The 23,448-nt window shown below is 39.2% G+C and overlaps 1 protein-coding gene across 1 annotated transcript in view; it reads left to right on the forward strand.

The window, feature by feature from the left end:
* The window catches only part of maml3 (mastermind-like transcriptional coactivator 3), a 60,912-nt gene that overhangs the window by 1,184 nt on the left and 36,280 nt on the right, over window positions 1-23,448 (forward strand). The window lies entirely within an intron of this gene.

Genomic DNA, 23,448 nt, shown 5'->3' on the forward strand with positions numbered 1-23,448 from the left:
GGACGTCTACCAGTGACAAACTACCATGTTTGGATTTCAGCCACAAAAAGTTAATAAAGCAATCCACACAACCACATGTTAATTTTTGGAACTAAAACCAGTGAGTAGTGACAATCGTGTTATGCATTATGGTCTACATCTTTTGACAGAACAAATGATATCTATTGAGAGCAAGTGAATAATATGTGAGCCATCATAACAGCTGCACTGATTTATTATTGGGAGAGTTGATGAGTAGGGTTACTATGTAGATTGCTTTGGTCATTTGTGATTCTTAGTCTGGTTTTGACAATTACAAAAAAATGCTTAAAACTTGAAATTGTAAGTGGACAGAGACCAATAGAATAGACACTGACAAACTGTGTCAACTCCATGTTTGCACTGTATCGCCTGTAGGCAGGCTCAGGTTTCCTGAGAAAAGACCAAAGGACTCATGTCTGGAATGTCAACAGTATCTTTCCTTTTGTTGCTGCAATGGGCCTAGGTCCTCTCCTTTTGAGATGCAAAATAAGAGTGTCTTTAATTTCCCAACCAGTTGATGTTACAGAGTGGAGTTAGAACTGTCGGACGTAGTGCTTTGAGTGCAATGCAGGACCTCCCAGCAGCCCTTGTGAATTGATGTTAGATGGATGGCAACAATAGCCCTGAGAATGGAGGTGCTACTGTCACTAACAGTGAGACTTCAAATGTGAACACTAAATTCAACAACTTTATGCTGTAGTGTCAAGACGTAAAGAAGAGTAAGGAAAAGGAGAGAATCCTGTGTTTTTTTTATTTCACTCCTCTGAAAAGCAGAGCTGCAGCTAGATGGCTGTATGTAGTCACTGCAGAAGCAAGCACTCTAGGAAAGCCAAGCTTGCTGTTGCTCTCGCCAAACCCATTGTGTGCACGCATGCAAACACAAATGCCCACAGGGTTATGTTACAGTCTGTTCTTCAAAATACACAGTGTGGAGAAGGTGTGTTACGTGCACAAGATTTTAAAATCACCGGGTAGAAGGAATACATTGTATTCATTTACGATTTAGATGTTCAGAGATCATGTAAAAAGGGCACCAGTGGAGTCTAATCTAATCTAATATAATCTAATAAGTGATTGAATTTCCAGTTATTTATCTGTGATTTAATATCATTTTTTTCTTCAAATAATCATGCATTACCTGTTTTATATGCATCCACATATTTTAATTGTTATACACAAGGAGTAATAGAAACTAAATAGTTTGCTGCTATATGTATTATGTGTAATATTAATTCATACATTTTCTAAAGCTCTTATCCTCACAAGGGTCGTGGGGGGTGCTGGTGCCTGTTGAATTGGTGCACCAGGCGGGGACACCCTGATTTGGTGGCCAGCCAATCACAGGGCACAAGGAGACGGAAATCCAATCACGCTCATTGTCATGCGTAAGGGAAATTTGGAGTGTTTAACCATCCTATCCTACATGTTTTTGGAATGTTGGAGGACACTAGAGTACCCAGAAAAAACCCATGGAAGCCCGGGGATAACATGCAAACTCGACACAGTTAGGACTCAACTGAGATCGAACACTTGACCCCAGAATCATGATATATATGTATATATATTAGAAAAATAATGATAAATATATATATATATATATATATATATATATATATATATATATATATATATATATATATATATATATATATATATATATATATATATATATATATATATATATATATATATATATATATGTGTGTGTGTGTGTGTGTGTACGTACATATATATATATATGTAGGTGTGTGTGTGTGTACGTACATATATATATATATATATGTAGGTGTGTATATATGTGTGTGTGTGTGTGTACGTACATATATATATATATGTAGGTGTGTATATATGTGTGTGTGTGTGTACGTACATATATATATATGTAGGTGTGTATATATGTATGTGTATATATATGTATATTGAAGAATATGACATGTCATATTCTTCAATATATATGTATACATACATACACACACACAGGCACAGTCATACACACACCTCACACACACTCACACAGTCACGCACTCACGCATGCCCATAGTAAGCAGGGGCAAGCCTCTAATTGTGAAAAGCGTGCTTGACTCCCTTACAGATGCTCAGTGGGCAAATTCACATTGATGGCTCAGCATAAGTAGAAACTGTGGCTTCAGTAACTTTCTCAGGGGTACTGAAAATAGAAGGGAACTTGGCTTGATCACAGAAATGTTTCGGCTGAAAAACACATTCTTTTGTTTGCCGACTTCAATGAAGTGGGTAAATAAATGGTCAACTTCAGAATCATCTTTATTGGCCAAGTATGTTATGAGGATAGATATAAGTTGTCTTTGGTAGTTACAGCTGCTGTCGTATCACAACAAACAAGGAAAACCACTAGTATAAAAAAGTTTCTTTAGGACAGGGGTGTCCAAATTGATCCTCAAAGTGCTGCAGTGGTTGCAGATTTTTTTTCCACAACTGATCCAGGATAGAGAGTTTAACAATGAACTACCTCAGCCGACTTTAGGCGGAAGGCCTTCCTTAATTTTTTTTTAAAATTGCGGTGCTGGAGTTGCTTTCCCATCTCACAACACCTTGCTGGTCTCCCATTCGTTAGAAGGAAGGTTCATCTCCATGATGCCAGAACCAATTCCAACAGGGAAGAATGGTGTTGTTTCTTGAGTAGTTCTGTGTGTAACATCATTTTGTTGTGTATTTACATGCACGTGTAGTAGTTATATTTACTCAGCTGCCAGTCGCAATTTCACCTCAGTAATAAATGCTTTTGCATCTTTTTATTAATTTTAATGCCTTCAAAGATGAATGAAGTACTTAACTTGCATTAAAAGGACAATTAGCTAAGCCTGACATTGAATGTATCTCATGAATCTGTATGTAATAATTATTTTTCTCACAAAAGTTAGTAGTAACACTGAAGTTTAAATGTTTCTACTCACATATAAACTCCCTTCGACACAGCCACAAGCTGATGGGTTATCTGTATTGTCACAATCCAATTTTGCTCTGAAAATTAGTAGTTTGTTGGGTGATTTGTTGCCACTGTGATGCGCCCAGTGTCTGCCACTGCTTCCTAATGCATAACAATACCTCTGAGGGGCGCAGCTGAATAAGTGCCGCAGGGACAAGGACGTTGGGCGGCCACTGTCACCCATGCTTTCGATTTAGCACTTGTCCATCGGCCGCCCTTCATCCTTTTCCTGGCTGGACTCATCCAGCAGCTACAACCCAAGAAGTCTCTAGTGATGATTACCCCACCTTTCCTACTGCAATAGGTCTCACAATCATTATGTAGGCATTTTATTGTGCTTTATCACTCCCATAACAATTTTTTTGTGTATAGTTGGGTGACTACCTGCAGTATATAGTTGTGTAAATTGGAAAAGTATTTGCTCCAACTAGCTACCATAGGAATGACAGTAGTGAATCTTTATATCGTTGGCAATGATGGAGAGCTATTCTTTCTATCCCCCACCATGATACGCCAAAAATATCAGTTTAACTTAAGTGGAAAATAAGAGAGTAATGGTATTTATGAACTACTACTGAATTTTTGTTTTCTTCAAAAATATTTTAGGTCTATAGTACATAAAAATAACCATATAGGATTTGTGAGATGTTTCATAAAGTCCAGTTAAACGAACGATTTGGCTGAATATCTCAATGTTATAAATTGTTTTTAAAAAGCTAAAGACTGAAACTTGTTTTCTAGGGGTTTTCAACTTTCAAATTGGTTCTGACCAAATTGTGGTTCGCACTTTAGTCAGTTATCCTGATTGGAACAGTCACTTGGGTCTCTTTTGATATTTTTCCCGTCTTTAAACATGTCTTCCACTTTTATTTATTTATTTTTTGACACAACATCCAGTCAACTCAAACACCAACTATTGTGCAGCTGTGGGGTTAATGTTTGTTCTGGAGAGTACGTTAGTCCCAAAAACACTGTGGCTCAGGACAACCTGTCTTGGGTTGTACTCACCCCTTGGTGTCCACCTCGCAAAGGAATGCCTATCACTCACACATACACATGCAATGTCTCTTGTAGTGTTGTTCGGCTGAACTCCTGGAAACCCTGGCCAGAGTGTGGGCGGCTGAATTTTCATGAATCTGAGGCCTTCCCCTATACTAGTCACACTCCCACCCTCCCTTGCTTCCTCTTCTCCCTCTTCCCCCTGTGTTCACCACTTCTCTGGTTTCAGCTTTAGTAAAGGACTAATGTAGCGTAGATGATCTTGAGTGCTATATTTAAACTACTGAGCTGGCTTGGAGCTGACACTCAGTAGTACGCACAAGCATATGCACGCACGCAGTGGGTGACGTCGATTTCAAACTAGGACGTCACTGGCATGTGGTTGGTGCTTAGAGACTATCTCACTCCTTACGTTTTTCTTTGATTAGAGTTGTAATAGTTTATCCATTTGTATTTTTTTGGGAGGCTCCTGCCTTTTTTGTGTAACTTCATCACTTCTATGTCCTCACTAGTTTCCTCACTACCTTACCCCTTAGTTTCTGTGCACACATTCTGGTTGTTTTTATTCTGGGGTTGCTGCAAACCACATTCCCTCCTCCCACGCTTGTTCACATGTTCTACAGGAACACACACAGTGCAGACCTTTGCAGTTGTCCCTTCTTTCAGAGGGAGTGAACAAAAACTTCTTACATTTTGTGAACTGAAAGTAAACCATAGAAATCAAAATTCCTCACAAGATATCAAATAGCAATACTATTATCCTCTATGAAATTTCCCCTTTTATTTTTGATATTAACATCACCAACTTCAAAAGAGTCCGCTCGAATCCTTCTTTACAGTTCAGTCTGTGTAGTAATTTTAACACCCTCCCTCATCCCTGAAAATATTTTATCCCACTTGACACGAATGGTTTCTTGTCAAAACCTATGCAGTATCTATTAATTGTTTTGCTTTTACAAATACTGAATTAGTACATGTATATACAAATGTGTTCTTACCGTACCATAATTTTGACTAGCAATAAGAAGCAGTGTCCTGACTTCTGCCGTTTTTCATTTATATCCCGATCGCGAGTTTCGACGGGAATTTTGACATTTTTATGAACATCTTTATTAATATAAACAATGCGATGCACTGTAGCCGTGAATTTTGAAGCCGCAAAGTGGTGAAGAATGGCAGTAAACATTGTTAGCCAGACCATATGCCCCTTTATCTCTAGGCACTACGTAGTTGACTATCTGTTGTCAGTGTGTCCTGTACTGGAGAAATCTGCAAGAACATTTAATTCTCTTAGAAATGGGGGTGGCCAAGTCGGGTCCTCTAGAGCCCCTATCCGGTCTGTTTTCTATATCTCCCTCAACCAACACACCTGAATCAAATAATCTGGATTGGTATCAAGCTTCTGCACAGCTAGCTGATGAGTTGATCATTTGATTCAGGTATGGTTGAGGCGTGAGATATGGGAAAAAAAGACTGGGTAGGGGCTCTCGAGGACAGAACTCGGCCACCCCTGCTCTAGGGTATCTTTCTGTTTGTGCTGACTGTCGGCTGTGTAAGCAAAATATTTCAATGCCTGTTTTTTTTCTTCGCGAGTCATAGACGGTCCACAGGGCCTTGAGAGCTTGTGGCCATTTCTTTCCCTATCTCCAAACACATGCCATAAGGAGTGAAAAAGACCCCGCCCACTATTGAGTGTGCCGTGGCTGCAGATACACAGGCTGCTGCCTGTAACTGGTTCTGTCATGCGCACTCTCTAAATACTCAGTTAAAAAAAAGATGTATTATTTCATATTTGCCAATGCGGAAGAATGCCAGAATGTTCGATTTTTAGCGAGAAGTTGTCATATAACAAAAAGAGTCATGTGGAAAGACATTTCCTACCTGGAATGGTGTCATGGCATTCAATTTTTTGCAATACTGTTCTTTTTTAGTATAGTGAAGTATACCTATTACTGTCCAATAATATAGCAACAAATTATTAATCAAATTAGTATTTTTTTTAAATAATTGTGTTCCTAAACATTTTCTTTTTATCTTTAATTGTTGAGACTAATTAGGTTTCATTGGTTTAATTTCTTATCCCCTCCAAAAATCATGCAAGATTATTAAAAGGCTTAAATATGAAAAAGCTTAATTGTATTGTTGCTAATGCTGATGTTGCAGTGTCTCCATGTGTAGAGATTGCAGAATTGTTTTTTACATTTTTATTTTTTTATGTCCCACACAATATGTAACACCCTGACATTTAAACTTTGAGCAAGGTTCTCGCATACATTGATAGCTGACTTTCTATCACCATTGTTTTCGAAGTACTACATTTGTTGTGCGAAACCACATATTAAACTGCTATTTTCAGATCGCTCTGTGCAATTGTGGAAGGTGTTGAAGTCAATACGCTGTTAGTTCCCTTGTAGTATCAGAGGTGGAATGTCACTAACCGTATTAACTTTTAACTACAGAGAGGCAGTGTGCAAAGCCGCTGGTCTTGACAGCAATAGTGAAATAATTACAATATATATACCATATATATATATATTTTTTATGTCCCACACAATGTATAACACTGATGTTTAAAATCTGAGCAACATTCTCATCATACATGCATACATTAATAGCTGACTTTCTGCCACTATCGCTTTGGAGGTACTAGTACATTTGTTATTTGTATTATGTCTCAATTTTTATCAGCTTTTGTTCTTTATTTCCTGATAGCTGCATTAATCTGAGTACCATGTTTTTCCTAATGATGGCACATACATGCCATAAAAGAAAAAATATTCACTTCACCATCTTAGTGTTCTTTTTTTGACTGAAAACTAGTTGCGCCCACCTTACGTCTCATTTTCTAATTCAACTATCAAACCCCACAATCGATCAGGTAATCTGTTTTCTAAATCTCTAGTCTGGATCAAACCTTCTCCCAATTTTCCTCCTTAGTTCTGCATCAATCCTTTGAATTTCATCCTTTTTTTTTTTTGCTTTTTACCCATGCGTCTGTCTTCTGATCATCCTTTCATTCTATTTGACCTTTGAATTTTTTTCCTATCTCTAATCTGCCGTTCACCCAGACCCACCCATGCCTCTTCCCCACTCTTTCCCCTTCATCCCTTTCTCCATCTCTTGCTTCTTGTCTTGGTTGATCCCAGGTTCAGTCATAGCCAGGAGGCTTAGCGCTCTAAAGCTTTCTCAGCGCAGGTTCATTGCAAAGAGAAATCCTTCGCTAAGAGGGAATTACCTACCGCATAGACTCCAGCAGCATGGACACAGACACGTATGCTGTACATGAGCTACAGCTCTAGTATGTAATATCACTATACACACAAACACACTTACACACACAACCTTTGAGTACAAAGTGATTCTCTTTTTCAATGGTGCGTATATAATACTGTTTGTCTTTGTCAAGCTGAGTGATATGCCAAGTGATATTGTATCATCTGCCTCTTCTGCTCGTTGATTAATGACATTTGTTGTAAGGTCTTGGGATGACCGCCCAGCACAGACACAGGCACACAAAACTTCCTATTGAGCCAGCAACATGAATTTTTTATGAATGTTTGCATCTGCAAGTGTGTGCTAGTGCGCGTGTGTTTGAGAGAAAGAGGGAGGGAGAGCAGTAGGAAGGGAGAGAGATAGGGAGGGAGAGGTAGAGAGACCCTCAACTGCATCAATAGCCATTAGTGCAGAAGCCAGATAATTGTGCCACAGTGGCTGCCGTGCGGCGGGGGGACATGTTATCTGATAATACTGCGGAACACAACACAATAAATAGCATAAAATCCGGACACAGGGTTGGTTTGTGAGATGATCTGTTTGGTAAAAGACCAAGTAACATACTTGTTCAACCCAATAGTGCTCTCCAAATACTGCCCCCTCTTGTCAGAGTGAGAGACGTGCACAGATTTTTTTTCCTAGTTTGAGTTGTCAGTTTCTTCCAGTGAAGGAAATTATATATTACTGTATATTAGGGGTTATAGACAGATACTATATTCTTTTATAAATTTGTCATGGATTTTGCTTTGTTTCCTTAGGGACACATTCATACCATCCTCAAATCATGACTGTCACACAAGCCGTTAGTCACTTAAGTTCGTATTATTGAGACAAGCTCATACATATCCCTTTGGTGGGGGTTCTGCATGGTCATCTAAACAGTTTTTGCATACACAGTTACAACATTCCTTTTGCATCATTTCTCCCAACCCGGGAGAAGAAAGGTATCAAACTTTAATACAAAATTAGAATAAAGTTTAGTGTGAGGTTAGATTAAACTTATTTTTGAGTGTGTCTGCATTGTTATCGAAGTTCATTTAAATGTGTTTATGTTATGTTACAACAGCGTTGCCGTGAACCCCCCCTTCTCTCTTCCCCCCCTCGAAATCTGTATAATTTTAGTACTATTAAACACATTTTAGTAACATTAAACCTCTAGTAATGTGTTACTTTGTTAATAGATGGTGAATTAGAAGAAATCAAACATTCTTTCCAATCCAAAAACCGGTTTTTGGTGTATTTTCAGAGGGTTGGAACGCATTAATTTGTTTTTAGTTCATTTCAAAGGAAAACGTTCGTTCGCGTTCCGAGAATATTGACACACAAGATCAGTCGAATAAAGCTTGTATCTCGAGGTACCACTGTATCCACATTTTCAATCATTGTCACTGTATTGATTACTGACACATAAAGTTCTGGCACTTTGTGTGAGCTGTTAAACTAGTGCCAGTATTACTGTATCAGCAATTTTTCATGTTCCCTGCATGTTGTGGGTGGATATTGAAAGCACAATTTGCAATTCATGGAATTTGTTCCCCTGAAACACCCCAGCCAGGTCAGCTTGTTCATAGTTTGAGTTATGTGAAACATGTAGATCCGAGTGATAATTACGACACGCCTATAATTTCGTCAGTCAAATACATTGACTTACTTTCTTCTTTGGCATCTGTCTCCTTCTTTAGGTGTTTAAAATCTTTTTAAAATTTATAATACACATTGTCCACCACATTTTAAAAAATATTTTTAGGCTTTGTTGGTGCATTTCGCATATTAAATTAACAAGTGAACATAGTTTTGATTTGACTGAAATAGTAAAGTGGTACCTCTACTTATGTAATTAGTTCATTCCAGAAGAGGTTCTTTTGACTTGGATTTTACATTGAACCGTCCAGTGCTCGTAGATATCTGTTATACACAAAAGAGATGCGGCAAAAAAGAGTGCGCTAAAATCATAAACAGCCTCTCATCTCTTGGCCACCTGGCTTTCTCATATCTCGAAATTTGTCTCGTATCTCGACATAATTATTTGCTTGAAATTTTACTCGTATCTTGAAATGCTTGTATGTCGGGGTGCTTGTATGTCGAGGTACCACTGTACAACAAAGGTTAAAAATGTTAGTTTGGCTAGGATTCAATGGTATGTGTAGGCACTCAATTATTAATTTAGGCAGGTGTTATAACTTTCAGTGCCAATTGCTAACAAAAATCATCCATTTGCTTTTGTGCCCTGTCCACTAAATAGCCATAATTTGGGATAACATGTATTGGCTAGCTAATAGATTTTCCATTTTTTTTCAACAACACTATTAATAATTTTAACCTGTAGCCACAGACAAGTATTCTTGAGGTGTTCCATTTTCATAGTTTCCCTCATTTGGATGTTATCCAGCCAGTGGGCCCCCTGGGATATTCAGTCACACTTGTTTTGGTGAAGCTGTGTTTGCTTGTACATCCTCCATCAGCAGCCCGCCTGTACATCACTTCCTGAGTGTGTCCCAAAATAGCAACATGAACGATCACAACCAAGGAAACAGACCAGCTGCCCTTCTCAAAACACCACTCACTTTCTTCCCTCCTTTTCTATTGTTGGGTTCATCATTAAGCATTACTGGGCTTCTTTTTTTCTTTCTTTCTTCTTCTTCATTCTTTTGCACTTCTCCTTTACACCAACAAACACATGTATCAGAAGTAAAAAAAATAAAAATAAAAAGAACAATAATTTACAAGTTTAAAAACAGCTATGAATATTTAAAAAATACTCAAGCAGACAAAAGTAAAGTAATGTAGTTTATTCATTCTGAAGGGTAAAGTTTAAATTGTCATTCTCAATATAAATATGATTGTCTTTTCATTAATTATTTTCCCTTGATCAAATTGTCAGCCTCACCCACAGATATGCTATATGCCGTTGTCTTTGAGAACGTATAACTTCTTTTACAATGAGTTTCTGGATTCAGTGATGGAAACAAGATTGGCAAATGTAATGGTGCCTTCAGTCTTAGCATCATGTTATGATGTGACAGGATTTCCTAAATGTTACAATGACATGTAAGATGCTCTTTAGATCATTAATGGTATGTTTTTGCCCTTCAGTGAATTCTCAGCTAAAACCTCAGTATAAAACCTTTCAAAAGTGGCGTGCCAATCTTCTGAAAGAAAAGTTGTTCACATGCTTCAGGCAAGGCCATTGATGTCCCTTTTCAAGTTTGTTGTGTGTATGAAATGTTGGCTTGAAAAGGCTTCACTCAGATGTACTTTCAGTGTCTGCAATGTATGGCAAGTCAAATTAAATTATTTTGATCCTAAATTGAGTTAACAGGTGTGCTTGATAGCAATATTTAATTTCCTGGATTTCTGTTATTCAGATTTTTTCTGTGTGAAGTCATTGTAAAATTCTTATGACTGGAAAATATGACTGCGAGCCATGAGAGGGTACATGAAGGGCATGCAGCAAGCAGATTGTAAAAAAGGAAAGGTGGAGCACCAATTAATCAATCTCAATCAATATGGATATGCTTTTTGTTTAATTTCATCAATGCCAATCTGCAAATTATCAGCTGCAGCATATGCAATAGTGATTTAACCACATTGTTACACTTCATTGTGGAGGTAAATGTATAACAATGCCAATCCGTGCAAGTTGAACTCTTGCACAAGTTTTGCCAAACTCTTCCCTCCTGTGGTTTGAGTGGCTTTGCAGACTTGGTGTGTAATATCCTTCTTGCTTGCCCCGACTGTCTGCCTTGGCAACATCTTTTTTTTTCACTATGAACACAAGCTTTTGTAATAATCCGCTACAGTATTATTTTTGTCACGTTGCCTGAATTTCTCTTTTAGTTGCCATTTCGAGAATAGGCTCCAAGAAATGTATGGGAATTTTTGGTCTTTTAATATGTGTAGCTGTCCTCTACATACCAATGACACTTTATTTTTTTTAACTTCTCATTTAAGTCACCCATGACGCAAATTAGAGTGTATAGTCTTTGCTTAGGACAGGAGTTGGGAACTTTTTGACAGAGATAACCAGGAACAATTCAGATTTTCAAATATTATTCCTTGAGAGCCATACTCAGAATTTAAAAGTATAAATAGATAAAAATGTGTGAATTTTGTAGTCATTTCACCAGTTTTAAAGTAAGAAAAAGTCAGAATTCTTTTGGCAACATTTTTACGCTGTTGCTAATCAATGAGCGTATGTATGCAGGAGAGTCTAAAAAAACAACAAGATTAAAAAGGTGCTCAAGATAATGTCAACGCCACTGTCGGCGTGATGCTCCTATTGATGCGTTTGGGACTCAACCCTCTTACCAGTGGTTTGTATATGAACCCATCAAAATAGCCACATATTATACCAGATTTATTTCTGGGACTATATGTACTTTTTTCATTTTCTGTAGGTGGAGAAGGATTCAGAAACTCACTGCATGTTCTTAGGTTTAGGCACCTGCATTAAGAAAATTGTATTTTATAGTCTGATAGTATTAGTATTGTTATTATTTTCAATCTGTAGACATGATGGTACAACTGCATCTCTCTCTAGACCTCCCTGGCTCCACTGGCAGCCCTCTCTTGAGTGGCTGGTTTGTGGATTGTTCTCTTGTTGTTGTCATAGTGACTGTGATGCAGACAACCCGAACAAGCTGCCTGTCTAGTTGAGTATGTCAAGTGTGTGTACATGTGGGTTTGTGTACATGAGCAGGGTGTGTGCTTGTGTGATAAATTGCCAGAGTGGTGAATTGCATAACCCCCCCCCCCCCCCCTATCCAAAAGAGGTAGATGAGGGAAGTAACATGCACGCATGTTAGCATTTTTTTGTGAGTTCTCTTTTGTCTCGTTCATATGCATATGGTTGACGAAATGTTTTCTGTCTTTTTGTACGCATCGATATAAAGTTCTTTACAGGGGATAAAGTTTTATTTGAGGCTGTGGGTAACTTAGTGGCAGCCACGTGAGCAGGTGAGGTGTAGGAGGGGTTGAGTGAGAGGATCTGATGTGAGTGAGGAAAAAGGAGGTTGGGCACTGTGCCAAGTAGGCAGGCAGTGTGTGAACCATTGTGATGCTCCATTCTCCTTCACAAAGTCCTCCTACTATACAGTATCAGGGGTCTATAAATAGGCCCCCAATCTGGAAAAAACAGCTAAAAATAGAGGTTCAACCATGCAAAAATAAGTTTTAAGTGAAAACAGGTTATGATGATTACTCTAATATTGAAAGTGAAAATACAATATTTTTTTGAAAAGTGCCAAATGAACTTTTTTGTTTTTTTACATAAAATCAGATTAACCTTTCTTCATCCTATACTTGAAAAATTCACTGTTACGGTAGCAAGAAGGTGAAAACAGACACAGGAAAATACATTTTATACGTACTACTAAATATAAATATATTTACAGTGAACATTGCAGTGGTTAATGTAGCCAGTGATACTGCATATAAACAAGTTATAATAGAGCCTAACTGTTTATGTTAAATACATAAGGCACACCCTTTGGCCTCCTTTCCACCTTCACTTTTAGCTAGAGTTTTTGAAAAAGACAGATCGTTATCATAAGCAGCCTCTCGGGTCTCGGCCACGTGGCTGTCTCGTATGCTCGTACCTCAAAATTTGTCTCGTATCTCAAGGCAAATATTTGCTCGGAATTTTACTCTTATCTGAAATTTCTCGTATGTTGGGGCACTCGTATGTCAAGGTATTACTATAGTACGAAAAACATGGTAGCCAGTAGCGTCAAAACCAACAACTTCTTTACCCATTGCTTTTTTAAGATTTGATTTCTCTGTTAAAGAACTGTCAATAGTTTTTTCATAGATCTCAAGTACACGGATTTCTGTCTTTGGGACTCTTGTATGTGTATGTTTCTGTGTGTGTCCGTGCACGGACCTACAAATTTATAAGAGAGCATGGGTTGTGGTCTTTTGCTGTCTGGCTTGATGCAATGTTGGATTAGATAGGTTACATAATGTGCTCTGAGCTTCAAGCAGCATGCGCTAAGAGGATTACCACAAGTCTACTAAAGACACTGGTCTGCAGCCACACGTACGGACGCACACAGGGCTACTTCACAAAACAAGTATTACTCACACGCACAATCTGAGTCATTTGTCTGAGTGCAAACAGGCTCCCCAAAAATATCTTTGATTGGAATTACATAACTGTGGACTTCTCTTTATTTCAAAATCCAGCAATAATATTCCCTGACACATTTTATTTTTATCTTGACCAAAACCCATTCATTAGTTGAATTTAAATTCAAATGATTAAGTCCTCAACTATTTTTTTTACATTGTAAAAGTTTTATTCAATTCATGAAACTTCAAATGTGTACGTAACTGTTGTTCAAATTATTAAAGGGCTCACCGCTTCAAATACATGCATGTCAAAGTTGTTTGTGCACTTAAAGTTTAACTCTGTAAGAAGTAATGGTAGGTGAGACATAATTGGAGTGTTGCTGTAATGTCAGATCATGCTGAATCAGCAATGAAATGTAAGAAGGGCGAGACATAGCAAACATTGCTGGACAAAGTGTCAAAAGGATAGGCCACCAGGGACACCATGTGTCAATGTGGAAGGAATTGACAGCTGATGTAGTCTTGAATGGAAACAGAATGTCTTCAATAAATAGGGTATGTTTGGATTTTGTTTTACTAATTTTGTAGAAAGAATCAAAGGGTCATGCTGCGCTCTATGTTTCCTCTCTGAAAATTCAGCTGTAATAAATTTCCCTTAAAGAATCCAACCATCTGGTGGCATATTGAATATTCTCCCAGCTTGTCAGCAACCTAGAAAGTAAGGATCATGCGAAAATACAAAAATACAAACAATTAACTTTTACAAGCAATTTTTACATCGTTATGTGAAATGAAATGTGTAAAATGTATGTACAATACCTTTTCAAGATGGGGTTCATGTTCGTGTACCTTTCATATAGAATTCACACAGCAGTTAGGACTGGCCCCATTAATATAATAAGCTGTTAGCATGACAATGATTATTGATCTTTCGCAAACTCTGCCCCAAAAATGATCATTGAGCAATCATACATCATATCAACAGTTGTTAAAACACCACTTTAGTCAGCGTCACCTTACTGCCAAAGGCTATACAAAGGGTAAAACAACAACAACAGGCTTCTAAAATGCTGAAGTGGTGTGGCTATGGTGTATTCAAAGAGGACACAAGGCACCCCAAAAGTTTAGCTGGGCAAGTGTGGTTCGTTCTTTCCGAATGAAGTAAATGGCCTTAAGTTGCCAGGGTGTTCCACTATTTTAAAAAAAATGATTTGTTTTTTTTCCCTGTTTTAGAATTTGATCTAAAGTGCACTGCCATTTTTCTAGTCTCTTTACTTTCAACATACTCCTTCCTTTAAGTGTCTCCTCCTGAATCTCAGCTTTCATTTCTCATGCTCTCACCATCAGTATCTGTTTCTTGCGTTCATTATCACGATCTCTCTCACTCTGCAACTGGCCAGCCACAGGAATGTATCTCGAGGAACGCCTGGCGAGACGAACTGGATCAAACGGGTTTAGAGCAGCGCTGGAGCCCGGCTGCCTGGCTCTCTCCTCACTTTCATCCTTTAGCCCGCTCCCTCATTGTGTTCCTTTGCACACCCCCTCCCATTTGTCTCTCTCACACTCGCTCTCCCCATTGCTCCATGTTTTCTCTCCATGCCCCACGTCCCCCACCCCTTTGGTCTCCTCGCTTCCTACACAATACTTCCCTTTCGCTGCCATTTTCCCCTCTACTGTCATTTTCTGTCTCTCGTTTTGTTACTCATCTTGCTTCTCCATCTCTTAAGCAAGATAGACACATATTTTTTTAATACCTTTTGCTTGTGGACCCATTTAAGGGTATTGTTTGGATGTGTGCTTTATAGGTGTACGTGCTCTGCACATTTGTTTATTTCCCCGTAATAGCCATTTAGCAAAGAAAAGATTGCAATTTGACACAGACACAAATATCAAGACAGTCAGCCACGCTATTCTCTCCACCCCATGTGTCAGTCACTCAGGCGGCACACCTAATTGGCTTATAATGCCCTTGTTACCATAGTGGGACGCGTTTGCCCCACCCCCACTTTATTCTGCAAGCATGTTTGTTACTTTCAAAAGAGGCTGTCAAGCATGGGGGTGGGTTAATATCTCTGTGTGTCTGCACATTCATGTTGGAATTAAGGGGTGGGTGCAGAATCAGGTCCCCCCCAGGGGCACAGGCATGCATGCACTCCCATCTTTGTTTGGGGCACAATGGAGGACTGTGTTTACATCCGCATAAAATTTAGTCGGCATTGTTTTATACTCAGTTTGGGGGTCCAGTTTGTGTTTCTCACATTGACAAATTAAATGTAGGTAGTCATACATAATTAGTGGCTTGTTGTACTATGAGACGGGTGATGCCGAACAGATTTTGAAGATCAAACAGCTTGCTGACTTTTGCTACCTGCAGGTTAGAAGAAAAAATATGAATTTATCGTACAATAGCAAAGTTTGACAGCTGCACAAAATAAGTTTTTTGAGCTTCAAATTACTCGTATTCAGATTTAATAGTTGAAGTTGTCGGCAAAATTATATATGGCTCTCATCGATGAGATTTTTCACCACTATTGCATCAATGTACTGCCTTTCTCTGCAATTTTAAGGCTAGTCCATCAGTCGATTACTTTAATAGTTTGGTCTAATTATTATAGCTTCAGTTCTGGGAAAAAAAGCATACTACAAGTATTAGTTTATCACGATTATATGGGTGGCCCGGTCGACAAGTGGTTATCACATTTGCGTCCCAGTACTGAGATCAAGGGTTCAACCCTCAGTGATTTCCGACCTTCCTGTGTGGGGTGTACATATTTTCCCAGTGACTGCTTGTTTTCTTCAGGTACTCGGGTTTCCTTTCACATCCCAAAAATATGTGACCACTCTAAATTTTACCTAAGTATGAGTGTAAATGGTTGTTCATCCCATTGTTCCCTGCAATTTTTTGGCAACCGATTCAGAGTGCCCCCACCCACTGCCCACAGTTAGATATATTTGAATTATGATTATTAATATGAACTTTACACAAATCAGAAGTTTTAAATTCGAATCCTAACTTGTATCCATTGACATACCTCAGGAACAATGCACAGTAAAAAACATTTTGATTCCCTCTGGTAACAAAGCAATCACTTGAACTGGTTTTACCGGTGCTCGAACGTTTGGTCGTCGGTCTTTTGGTCCCTTTTGGTCGCCGGTCAAATGATGAACAAAGAGTTTACTGTTGAAACCAGCTCTCAAAATTATATTCATGAGACTTTAATATATAAGAGAGAAAGAGTTTAATATCTTAGTCCTGTTTAATATCTAAGTAGATTTGACCGGCGACCAAACAGGTTTTACCTTCGGAATATTCATTCATCTTACACACCGCTTATCCGTACAAGGGCCGCTGGGGATGCAGGAGACTATTCCAGTTGACTTCATGCTAAAGGCGGACTACAGCCTCGGCCGATCGGCAGTCACTCACAATCACATCGCCACTGACAGAAATCGATCCCACACTTGCTTGCCCCAATGTTAGGCTTGTGAACCCTCGCACCATAGGGTGGCTCTGCTTCCAAATAGTGATTAGAAATAATTCAATATTGTTCTTTTGCCTCTTTAGTGGTCTACACTTGCATTTATTGTTCTATTCCGAGATATGTGGGTAAATAATGTATTTATTTTGGATTCTGTTTGTGTTTATAACAATTATAGTATCCATGTGGTTGTATTAGTTAGGTTTCAAAGATTTGAAATTTCAACAGTTGAATAACAAATGAGCATATCTTATTATTGAGATGTATTTACACTAATGACGACTGGACTGTTGTGAAGGTTGTTCATTCATTCCAATTGTCAATTACCTTGTAGATACCGTGTGTCGGTGACTTTGTTGATGATATTGCCAACGTTCTCGCAAATGTGACAGTCCATCTAACATGATTACAACATATAGATGAAGAACAGAAAGACAAGTGGATCAGAAATGGACTAGAAGGTGTGAAGGCAGGTTTACTATGGACATCTTCAAATTAAGCATCAATTGTGATCTGAGTATATAAACAAAATTGAGTTGATTTAAGTCTGGTCAAGAAAGTGGGTGCAAAAGATCACAGTGCTGCCGCGAAATGTAATTGTAAAGGTCGTGATGGAGGAAGGTGGTGGAAAAAAGCATTGGCTACAGGAGAGGCATACTAGAGACAGGGAAGAAGGGCAGAAGAGAGGATTGTGTCTCCAAGAGAACAATAAATACAATTCACGAAATGTCTCCAGGAGTATCAACTTGATAGCTTTGTCCTAATAGCAGGTAAAATAATTAATAGCTCACTCAACAGTTTTTTTTGCGCTTTTCTTTTATTTGCTTGTACATAGTCAATGAAAACATGGTTTGGGAAAAGAGTATTCTATAAATTTCGCATGTATGTAACGTGCATGAAGACATGCACTGTCGTGAGATGGGTAAGGAGAGTTCTTTTCTAATGTTCACTCACATGAATTAGTGATGGTGTTAAGAAGCGACAATCTGGGTGGCAGGGCGCTCAGGCAGTGGGGGGTTTATACACACAAGCATGCAACCCCCCACCCCAAACACGCACCCACCATTACACATTAACATACATTTTTTTTGCATCAATGATTCTTCAGGACCACATAACCAGTGCTTTGGCACAAAGACTACTGCTGGTGTCTTCCGTCTTGGTGCTGTCTGTATCCTATCCATGTGTTCCTGCCGCAGCACGTGTGAGTGCATGCTCATTGTGTTTCATGGCATGTGTGTGACACGCGGATGTTTATGGCCTCGGGGCACAAGGGGAGAGAGGATAGGAGGACTACAGAACAGGAGGGAGGACCAAAAAGGGGAACAGGGATAAAGAGTGAGATGTTGAAAGCAAGCCGCAGGGTGTCTGTGTGCTCACTCATTTTAACCCCCGCCAACCACCATTACCACCACTACTTTATTGGAAGCCTAGACTACAGATATAAAGCCATTGTGGTCTTGAGGACAATAATTGCCATCATAACCTGTAAGTCCACACAGTCAAGCCTCTTCCAAATGATATCACAAGCAAGTAATGTTACACTCTCGACACATACGTAATCAGTTTGTTTGTTTTGCTGTCCCCACACCCTGAAGCCCCTTTAATCTCATTAGCTGCTCGAACACCTGTAAATTTAAGTATTGCAACGCAATGGTATATTTACTCTTTGTTTTTTTTCTTTCAACGTGTTAAGTGAACATGCAGTGTTTCGGCAAAGTCATACAATTTGTGGATCAGATATATTTGTATGTAGGTGTGTACGTGTACACATGTGGATGGGTCTGTGGCAACATTAGCAGATGTGTTTGGGGGGAAGTCATTTATATGGTAATGATGTCATTTAACTCTGAAATGCATCTTCTTCAATAGTGCCAAATACTGCCACACTTGCAAGCAGTGAGAGCATTTGTTGCTTTAGAGAGGATGGGGTTTTGAAATAAATGAGTTATGATGACTGCGTGCTAAGTCCAGGTAATTTAAACTATTAAAATTAGGTGTTACATAATTGTCTTTTTCACAATATTCATTCATTCATTTTTTGAACCGCTTTATCCTTGTTTGGAATAGTAGCAAGATGTGATCTTCTTATAGGAAAGCACCAAAAGGACCACCATCAGAACCGTATCCCCGATTCAACCTTGTCTGTCTCCCTTTGAGTTTATGTTGTCTGTATGTGTGTTAATGTCTCAGGCCGGCAGTCTCTTCAGTGATATTCTGTGATCCCCGAATAACCATACAAGGCTCTTTCTTTGTTGATAACTATCATTAACATGCTGATTACAGGTCTGGGGATCTTGAAATAACACACACACACGCCAGGGCAGTGGATCAATACTTGGGTGCTGGGGTAATAATGGGTCTGTATACTTTGCGCAGATGGGAGGCTGGAGGCCTAGTGCTCTAGTGCAACACAGGGTGAATGGGGGCAGAGGATGAAGCTACTGGATCTGATGGAGCATTACCCTTTTGCCCCTCACGACTGGCCTCGTCTGATCGTAACACAATTGACTAAGCAGAAGTTTCCAACAGTTTTGCTAGGGTGTCCTACTGGGGCCTTGATTATCAGGGAAGTATATCTTTGAATGCAGGGGGGAACTCAGATCCGATCAGTGGAGAGGCGTGTTCACATGCTGTACATTATAAATTATATTAGTAGGTTTCATTGAAAAAATATTGCACATCAGTTTGCCTTCCATGGGTTTTTTTATGCTGATTGCAGACAAGATGACGATTGCTTTTTGTCTCCAAAACACATGTAGCTACTGTATACTAGATTGGACTTTTTTCCTTGCTTCTTTGAACCAGGCGTTTACGATGTGTAAACAAACACATCCACAGCTTTTATATCACAAAAGACAGCTTTTAAAACGAACGTCTCTTGAAAGTACAGTAGACGGGGGAAGGAGTTGTTTAATCGGTATTTTGAGCTCATGTTTCAGACTAAAGACATCGTAAGCACAAGAATACATATGTGAGCAGCTTCAGCCCAGCCACAAATACTTAGACGTTAAGGTCAGCTCAACTTATTGTCATTTCCTGAGTGGCACTCTTCCTCATTCAACTAGTCCTCAGACCTGCACACATTCACACTGGCATGTGTGTGCAGCTTGGGAGAGTCTGGAATTCCTGCCAAGTGGGCCCCTCCTCTCCCCATCCGTTACCATAGCAGCCTCTCTCCCTCGCTGTTCCTCTTGTTCTCCTGCTCACTCTGCTCAGGGGTAACAGTGCAAAGAGGGGAGAACTGGTGGAAATGGAGGGAGGCTACAGAGTAGCTAGAAAGCTGTGTGTGTATCTGCGTGTACTGTTCTGCCCTCACAACAGACTTTGGCAGATGCACAAACCAACTGGATTTCATCTAGCCAATCGTATGCTTGCCTTCTGTGGCACTTCGCTGGCTTCAGCCAATCACATTACGCACAGTGATACTTTGTCGAAGAACTTGACTTTGGCATTGTGATCTGGCAACTACTTAGCTATTTTTCAATTTATTTTAATTTATTTCACCCTTCCTCACTTTCACTTGCCATGTTTTCTACTGTGTAGGTTCAATGGGGTACATGTTAAGTTTAATTACATCGCTTTAGCTCTTATCTGTTGTTCTGGTCTGGAAGGACAGGTGTGGAATACAATTACCACACACCTACACACACACCTACGTGTTGAGCTCCTTGATAATATGCTCTTGTATTAGGGGAAGACAAAAATGTTGTTTTATCAAGTCAGTCAGGTTTATAAATACCCTGTATTTATTTTGTGTTGAATCAAGAAGAATTTCTCTAGCCGTTTTCTCTTCTATTTGGGCCAATTTTGAGAAAATTTAGCAGTAATACAATTTGTGCATTTCTTAGTTCTCAGGATGCGACCAAGCCATACATATACACTGTATAACTACATTTATATGTTTTGGATTGCTACGATAGTAAATAGGTTACGTGATTGTGAATTATGTAGGATATCGTCTTGTCAACGATGCCAAATGAGCGTGAGAAATGGACAGCGGCAGTCTTGAAAAACGTTTTCCTCTTTTATTTCATGTATCATTCATATATCATATAGGTCATTAATATTGATTATGAAGGAAAAATCATAATCCCAGTTTCTATGTCGCATGAAATGTCATTGTGCAAAGGACACTTTTTTGTAATGTTTTTGATATAACCATTCAAATATTCTTCGACGCAAATTTGGAAATGTCTCAATATATTCCAAATTATAATATAAACATGAAAATCATGTACATCAATTCCAAAAACATAACATTTAAAATAATGAATAAATTCAATAAGATTTCGATGACTAGTCATTAAAATATACTTGCTTACCAAATAAATAGAACAATCCACATTCATATTTACCCAAAAATATAATCACATTTGCCTTCTTGAGTTGAGTTGAACACAAATATATACACATAAAAGAAGCGAATAATTAACATATGCCAAAGGTAAAAAACACGGGGATCTCTTTGAGGCCTTTTTCAGAAAATAACATGCATGTTTTTTTTTTTTTTTTAGACTGGACAGGCTTGACAAACATTAGAAGTGTGCAAGTCATGTTGTAAAACTCAAACTACACATTCAAAGAGCTAGGAGTAATTGTAACAGTTTCCTTCTTGCCAATTTGATTAAACATCTCTGAGAGATCTGACAAAATGCCTGTGCACCGACATGCCCCATCCAACCTGATCAAGCTTCAGAATTGTTGCAAAGAGGAATAGTTTAAGATGTTCAAAACAAAGCCTTGAGCAAAGGTTATATCATTGTTTTTTAATTTTTTTTTTATACATTTACAACAAAAAAAAATGTATTAGCATTCTGTGAGGAAAAATATTGAGAAAAAAATGAAATACATTTTCGGGTAAGGCAGTATCACAGCAAAATGTGAATGCAATGTACAAATTGTTGTGTTATCAGCGCCCCATTTTCTGTAGCAGCTGGTTCAGCCCATGTTGTTGGTTAAGAAGGCGGGCAGAAGAAGGGATGGGGTAGAGAAAAGAATAAGTGAAACAGGGAGAGGCATAAAGAGGGGGTGGATCTGTTGATTTACCAAGGACTTGTCCAGTCCTCCCTCCCACACATCCCTCTCTTCATCTTCCTTCCTTACTGTATTCCAGCCCCTCCCTCATTCCCCAACACCCCCACCCTCTCTTGACATGATGGTACAGCTCCAGAAGCAGGAAGGAGCTGCAGCTCTATAAATAGAGAACTGCTCAGCCAGGAACCACGCACATACACAAACACAATTTCCCCTCTGTCATCCCCTCCTTCTCCTTCTCTATTTTATCTTGACAGGGCTTTCCTCCAATCTCTTTTTAGGCATTAATTTACACCTTTAAAATCTTATCATACTCCCAATTTCACATTGTTTTTGTAAAATAATCTTGAGTGCAAACCTTTATGTCGTTACATCATTTATTGAGTGAGGAGTTTTGGATGCATGGCAGAGAGGTGGCGGGGACAAAATAGAAATTGTGTTGTTTTTTTTTTGCTGTTTCTTTTTTAAAACCAGGAGGGTTCTTTACTTTTTATTATACCCACATAACTATCCCAGCCAAGCATGGGCAGCAGGCGTGGGACACCCCTGAACTGGTCCTCAGCCAATCACAGGGCACAATGAAACAGACAACCACTCACGTTCAAAACGTTCGATTGTCTGTGCTGTCCAATGGTAGGGAGACTAATAATGTAATGTAGTAATGTATGAATGTCGTGTCATATTTCATACCATTAGAATAGTAGTGGGGGCGGCCCCGCAAATGAGTGGTTAGCACATCACTGTTCTGGGGTACTGGGTTCAAATCCAGGTCACTTTACTCTGTGTGGAGTTTGCATGTTCTCCCCGGACTTGCATGGGTTCTCTCCGGATGCTCCGGTTTCCTCCCACATTGCAAAAACATGCATGGAAACTTTAAATCACCCCCTAGGTATGAGTTTGAGCACCAATGGTTGTCTGTCTCCTCATGCCCTGCGATTGGCCACCAATTCAGGTTGTCCCCGACCTCGTGCCTGAAATCAGCTGGGATTTGCTCCAGTACCCCCACGACCCCTGTGAGGATAAAGTGATTAAGAAAATGAATAGAATTCATCAATCTAAGACTCAAAGAGTAACGTAAAGGAAGCAGGGGAGATGTTGAAGGATATGATGAGGCTGAGTGGCAAGAGAAGTCGGAGGAAGTAGGATGTAGCACACAAGGCAAGGCTTCAGAGCACCAGTAGTTGCTATAACAACAGCACCTTACTGCTTCCATCTCGGGCTCTCTTCTCTTAGTCACTGATCACCCCCTCATTGTCTGCTCCTTGCTGTCATCTGGCTTGCCTTTCCTTTCTACCCCCTTTTCCCTTGCTCTCTCTCCCTCCTCCCTCATTTTCATGTTCTTTTAGCATGTCCACTTGAAAAAAAGGACATTCAGTCTCACTCACAAATCCCTTCTTGCCTGTGCATGTAAACACATTTTGCTTCTGAGTGTGTGTCATTCTCCCTCTGGTGCAGACAAAACGAGCAGTTACCAGGTGATTATGTCAAAGAAACAGACACAAGCAGAGCAAGAAGCTTCACAAGCCTTTTCTCTCTCCTGCCATTTGTTTCATACATCCTTTTGTCTTTTAATTCATCTGCACTTTTCCCTCTTCCCATCAGCTC

Source organism: Stigmatopora nigra, chromosome 6, assembly GCF_051989575.1.
Source record: "Stigmatopora nigra isolate UIUO_SnigA chromosome 6, RoL_Snig_1.1, whole genome shotgun sequence".
Taxonomy (NCBI): domain Eukaryota; kingdom Metazoa; phylum Chordata; class Actinopteri; order Syngnathiformes; family Syngnathidae; genus Stigmatopora; species Stigmatopora nigra.